Raw genomic sequence first — 7,012 nt, 5'->3', positions numbered from 1 at the left:
TCAGAAAATACTTAGTGTTTTTAAGAAGTGAAGTTCTCACCACAAACATAAAATTATAAATGTAAGAGATGCTGGATTTGAAAAGTACTTTGATTTTACTATTACAAATTATATAAATGTATTGAAACCACACTGTACCCATAAATATCGACAATTATCCTGTATCAATTAAAAATACATTTAACAAAACAAATATGTAAAGGAAAGAATAAACAAATGAACAAGCCAGATACTGTCCAACAATAGCCTGTACTTTTCAATACTGTAAAACTCAAATAGATGTCAACTCTACAGAGTAATTATTAACCCTCTTTCACAGATGAGAAAGCTGAGTCCTAAAGTTTTAATGACTTTCACAAAAATTACATGACTGTTAAGTTCTGAAGACAAAATAAATACTGAAGTTATCAGACTCAAGTATTTTTGCTTTATTCTACTCTTTCCCAAGTGTTGGATCAATTTTTGACTTAGTGATAATACTTTATTATTTTTTAAATTAATTTTAGCTTTCATATCCTAAAATTTGCTTGTCCCCTTGGATTATATATAACATTTTCTTTGTAACTCTTTAATTTGAACATCTGTTGTCTTGTGACTAATATTGAAAACTAGAAACCCACGTACACAATTTTGTTGGAACTTATTTTGATACGATGTATTCTGTTATTATCATTATATCAGCAGTCAAAATTTCAATTCTCCTTTGTTATGACTGATATTTGAGACTAATATTTAACTTATGAAGAGGAAAGATTCCGTTGAAACTTTAACTATCGATTTTGCAATTATATTTCCCTATGGGTTACATTTAGATATATTTGAGCTTTATTTTCTGACATTGTGAATATTTATCTAGGATATTTAAGATACAAATATATTATCTTTTTCTTATTTATAGAGTTGCTAAGACTCTATAAATGACAAACTCTATAAATGACATGTGAAAATTTAATGCATTCAGTTAGATCATCATGACAACTACGTGCATCTTCTTTTACCTTTTCTTAGAGTGTGGGTTTTGCTTCTGGATTTTTTTTTTAGGTGTTTGGCAGATGTACTTTGATATTTTATTATCTATAATTTGGATTTTTATTGTTAGATTTTCAATAATTTTATATTTTAATTTATTTTATTATAAATAACAAGAAAGATAACTGTACACACATCTATTGCAAGCTCAGATAATTAGTCCACTTTTATTTTTTTATCCTTAACTCCACCCATTTTTCAACTTTATAGATATAGTGTAAGGGTTTAGATTTTTATTTACGCCTAACAACTTTTTTCATGTTTTGTCTTTTATTTTGTGCATTTCTACGAAGGTTTTTAACCACTTAAAGCATTTATCAGATCTAACTATGTTTCACTCTTTTTTCTTCCATATTGTCAATCCTTTGTAACAAAACTTTCTTGTGTATTACTTTTGAACTTCAATGATTTACCTTAATAATATCTATAATTCTTTCTTGTCATAGTTTAGAATAGATTCATAAAGCTTTACTATTCTTTCAAAATAAAATACAGTAATTCTGTATACAACTTGCATCAGATTTCTAATTTTAATAATTGGTAGTACAGTGTGTTAATATTAAAATTATAAAATGCTCATTTTGGAACACCTTATTACATGTTCTTATTACAATGTTTTATGTTCCAGCACTCTTTCCTTTGTTAACCTTTATATGATATCATTTTCCTGAGTTATATTGTCTTCTTTTTTTTCATTTACCCACGACCTCAGCATTTATCTGCTAGTAGATGGTTTTTAAACACTAACCAAGTAGTGCCATCCATCCCTTCCTGCTTCATCCACAATTCCACATTCGTACCCTCACTGATTCCCTATGGCTATTTTCACCTAAACATGCATGCTTTACCTGATAATCGAGATATGTAAAGCTTGCTTTCTTTTCAAAATTCACTTCACCTGAAGTCTCCCTTGTATCTTTCACTGCACTGACTACAATAACTCCTATATTTGATGATTAAAATTATTATTAACTTCTGGCTTAAAATCTGGTTTGTCATTCTTCTCACTGATATGTTGTTGCTTTTTTCTGAACTTACATATAAACATATATTAAAAAATGCACTGTTTGATTAAAACAGTGATAATGAATTGGTAATCTCCCTCTGTCACCTGCTCAGCACTCCTTATATTTAGCTTTTTTAAATTAACATGATCCATTTTGTTAGTCTTATGAAGGCAAGGGGAGGGCCTATATTGTCTAACACTCAACATGTGGTACAGTTTCATTAAGTAAGAGATGCTCCATTAGCCATTGATCAGTGATTGAATGATCTTAAAATATAGTTTTATGATCATTGGTAGCGTTAAAAGTGTTTGTAAATATGTCATAATGGCTATTACCTTCTATGTGCATAAGAAAATGAGAATTCACGAATTAATACTTCTCAGAACTAAAATTTAAACATTTTGTTATTTCAGTATTTGAGGTCTTTAATGCTTCTTGAGTTTTTCATACACCAATTCTAAATCATGTAACTAGTTTATTATGTATTTAGAATTTTAAATTTGGATTTTTATTAGGAGGATACAATTTAGTAACTAATTTTGGACTTTATCAATCTTAGTCAATTAGTCTGACACCAGCACATCAAGGAATATGTGAATTTCTGATAAGCTTCCATGGTGACCAAGATTTTCCTTAAAATAAATTTTATTTTGTGGGATAACTGTCAAAAAAAAAACCAAGTAAATTGTTAGGAAAAAAAGATTTTTTTTAAGCAGAGTGTTACATAAAATACAAAAAACGATTCAGTTATTCTATTCATAGGGATGTGGGTGAGTTACTGATGAAAAGTCACACTGCAGTTACAAGTTGGGTCAATTTTTTACTTAGTTGATTTCTCTTACAAATTTTAAGTATTTAATTACATATAATGCATAGCCTCCCTCAAAAAAGCATGAAGGCTTCTTACAAAATTAAAAATAGAACTATCACATGATTCAGCAATCCAGTTTCAGGGTATATAGTCAAAGAATATGAAATCAGTATGTCAAAGAGATAACTGCACTGTCATGTTTATTGCAGCACTTTTTACAGTAATCAAGATACGGAAACAGTCTCAGAATTCATCAGCAGATGAATCAATTTTAAAATGTCATTATATACTATTCAGCTTTAATAAAGAAAGAACTTCTATTATTTGTGACAATATGGATGAACCTGAAGGAGATTATATTAAGTGAAATAGCATAGGTATAGAAAGACAAACTACTTTATCTCACTTATATGCGAAACCTAAAAAAGTTGACTACCTAAACACAAAAAATAATTTAATGGCTACCAAATGTTGGAGGTTCTGGGAATTGGAGAAATGTTGGTCATAGGTCACAAAATTTTAGTTAGACAATAAAAAATAAGTTCAAGAAGTCCATTGTTCCTTTTTCTCCACATCCTCACCAGCATCTGTTGTTATTTGTTTTATTAATGATGGCCATTCTTACTGGGGTTAGATGACATCTCAATATGCTTTAGATTTGCATTTCTCTGATGACAAGTGTGACTGAGCACTTTTTCATGTGTCTGTTGACTGCCTGTGTGTCTTCTTTTGAGAAATGTCTAGTCATGTCTTTTGCCCACTTTTTTAATGGGGCTATTTTTTTATTCCCAGCATGTTTGAGTTCCTATTACATCCTAGATATCAGGCCTTTGTCAGATTACAGTTGGCAAATAGTTTTTCCCATTCTGTGGGCTGTCTCCCTGCTCTCTTGATGGTTTCTTTGGCTGTGCAGAAGCTCATTAGTCTGATGAGGTCCCACTTGTCTATCTTATTTCTTAAGGTATGGGCATTTAGGGTTCTGAAGAGAAATTGGCTTCCTGTTCTAATTTCCATAAGGGTGTCTCCTGCGTTTTCTAAGGTTCTTACAGTTTAAGGTTGTACATTTAGGTCTTTGATCCATTTAGAGTTAATTTTTGTGTGTGATGATAGGTAGGGGTCCTGTTTCAATCTTCTGAATATGGTCAGTCAGTTTTCCCAGCACCATTTACTGAATAGGTTCTCCTCTCCTCAGTGGTTGTAGTTGGAGGCTTTGTCAAAGATGACATGGTTGAGAAACTGTGGCTTTGCTTCCGGAATCTCAATCCTGTTACATTGGCTCATAGGCCTGTTCTTATACCAATACCAGGCTGTTTTGATCACTGTAGCCTTATAGTAAAATTTGAAGTCTGAAAGTGTGATACTCCCTGCTTTGTTTCTTTTGCTAAGGATTGTTTTGGCTATTCATGGTCACTTACATTTCCTTACGAATTTCTGTATTGTCATTTCCAGGTCTGTGAGGCATGATGTTGGTAATTTAATGGGTATTGCATTGAATCTTTAGATTGTTTTTGGTAGGATGAACATCTTAACAATGTTGATTCTTTCTATCCATGAGCATGGAATATTTTTTCCATTTGTTTGTGTCTTCTTGGATTTCTTTCGGCAGTGTTTTGTAGTTCTCATTGTAAAGACATTTCACTTATCTGGTTAGGAAAATGCCAAGGATTTTCATTTTTTGTGTGGCTATTGTGAATAGGATTGTGCTTTTTATTTGGTTCCCCACCTGCTTGTTATTGGTGTATAAGAATGCAACTGTCTTTTGTACATTTATTTTGTACACTGAGACTTTACCAAAGTCCTTTATCAGTGTAAGAAAGTTTTTGACAGATTCACTTGGATTTTTCAAGGTATAGGATCATACCATCAGCAAAGAGGGGTAACAACTTCCTGTTTTTCTATTTGGATACCCCTGATTTCTTTCTCTTGTCTAATTCCTCTAGCTGGGACATTCAGCACAATGTTGAACCAGATGAGTGAAAGCGGGCAGTCTTGTCTTGTTCCAGTTTTCAGGGGAAATATTTCCAGTTTCTGGTCATTTAGCATTATGCTAGCTGTGGGTTTTTCGTAGATGGTGCTTACTATTTTGAGGTATGTTCCTTCTAAACCTAGGTGTTTAAGGGTTTTTATCAAGGAAGGATGCTGGTTTTTATCAAAATCTTTTTTGCATCTAATTATATAATCTTGTTTTTACATCTATTGATGTATTTAATTACATTTATTGTCTTGCAGTTGTTGAAGCAGCCCTCCATCCTGGGGATGAAGACTATTTGGTCAATGTGGGTGATTTTGAGATGTGTTGTTGGATATCATTTGCTAGACTCTTGTTGAGGATTTTTGTGTCTATGTTCATAAGGGATATTGGCTTGTCATACTCTTTTTTGCTGAATCTTTACGAGGTTTGGGTATCGGTGTGGTGTTAGCTTCACAAAATGATTTGGGGAGAATTCCATCTTTCTCAATTGCCTGGAATACCTTCAATTGGATTGGTATTAGCTCCTCCTTGTATGTTTTTTCGAATTCTCCTTGAAAACTGTCCAGTTCGGGGTTTTTGTTTTTTTTGTTTGTTTGTTTTGTTTTTATAGATAGTTTTCTTAGATAGAGTCAATTTCTTGGGTTATTATTGATCTATTTAGTATCTCAATGTCTTCTTGTTTCAACCCTGGGAGGTTATGTGATGCCAGAATGGCCTCCATTTCATTTAGGTTATAAAGTTTGTTTCCATAGAGGTGTGCATAGTAATCTCTGTTAATCTTCTGTATTCCTTCAGGGTCAGTTGAGATTGTTCTTTTGTATTTCTGATTGTGTTTATTTGGACTTTTTCTCTCTTTTTCTTGGTCATTCTGGCTAGAGGTCCATCAATCTTGTTAATTCTTTCAAAGAACCAGCTTTTGGTTTTGTGGCTTTTTTTTACATGATATTTTTGTCTTCTGTATCCTGTATTTGGGCTCTTACTTTGCTTATCTGGATTCTTCTGTTAAAGTTAGGGTTTTGGTGTTCTTCTCTTTCCAGTTCCCTTAAGTGATCTGCTAGACTGTTAACTTGTGTTCTTTCCATTTTCTTGATGTGTATTCACAGTTATATAAATTCCCCTCTTGAAACTGATTTTATGGCATCCCAGAGGTTTTGGTTACATGTTTCTTTATTTTCATTTGTTCCCAGGAATCTCTTAATTTCTGTTTGGTTTCAGTGTTGACCCAGTAGTTGTTCAGCATCATGCTGTTAAGTGTTCATGTCTTTGTGGGTTTTGGGCAAATTTTGTTGGTGTTGATGTTTATGTTTATTTGACATGGTCTCAGAAGTTGCTTGGCAATATTTCAACCACCAAAGTCTACTTTATAAACTGCACAACAAAAATGGAACATTTGTCTTTAGGTATAATCAAGATATTTTCATCCATTATATTTTTTAAACCTCAATAATTTTATTTAAATCTCTTAATATTTGTATTAATACTCTTGAACTTTTTGACATTGCCACTGAAGTGATATTTTTACTGTTTGTGTATTGTTTTTCTCCAAAGACAGAAATACCTTAAGATCACAAAATTATTTTTGTGGCATTAAGGTAAAGACAGCAGAAATCTAGCTGGTCTAAATAGAGGTTTCTGATATTTTCTTTCTCTAACATTCCATTATCCTGATATTGTATAGCCAGTATCAGCTCCAGTTTATTTAATAGTTTTCTCCTGTTTCTTTCTTTCTTTTATGATTTTAGAGCTCAAAGACACTTTATTTTAATTTTTTCTGAATTCTTCAATTATTACATCATTATATGCTGTTGAATTTTTGCTTATTTAGTGATATTTTCTATTTTTTGTTAAAAGAAGGCATTTTGGTATTCAAAAAAATTTTCACTTCTGGTAAAATGTTCCAATAACAGACATGTTTAGATATATTATTTAGCTATATTATTGTGCCAGTAGGGAGTCTTAAAGTGCTTACAGAAGTTAAAAGTCAAGGAGGATACAGAAATGGATCCTAACAACTAAACTGTTTTCTTGCAACTTTGGTATTTTCTGAAATTGTTTATAAGACCATTTTTTGCCTTAGGCACTGTGCTTTCACAGAAAATAAAATCAATAAATAACTCAAAAAAAGTTTTGCAACTCAACTGACTCAGTTTTTGGTCCTTTTGTGTTCTACATTAAATTGCTTAAGCAATCATA

Source organism: Carlito syrichta, unplaced genomic scaffold (assembly GCF_000164805.1).
Source record: "Carlito syrichta isolate Samal-C Ts95f unplaced genomic scaffold, Tarsius_syrichta-2.0.1 Scaffold309728, whole genome shotgun sequence".
NCBI classification, from domain to species: Eukaryota; Metazoa; Chordata; class Mammalia; order Primates; family Tarsiidae; genus Carlito; species Carlito syrichta.
Note: the sequence above shows the minus strand (reverse complement) of the source record.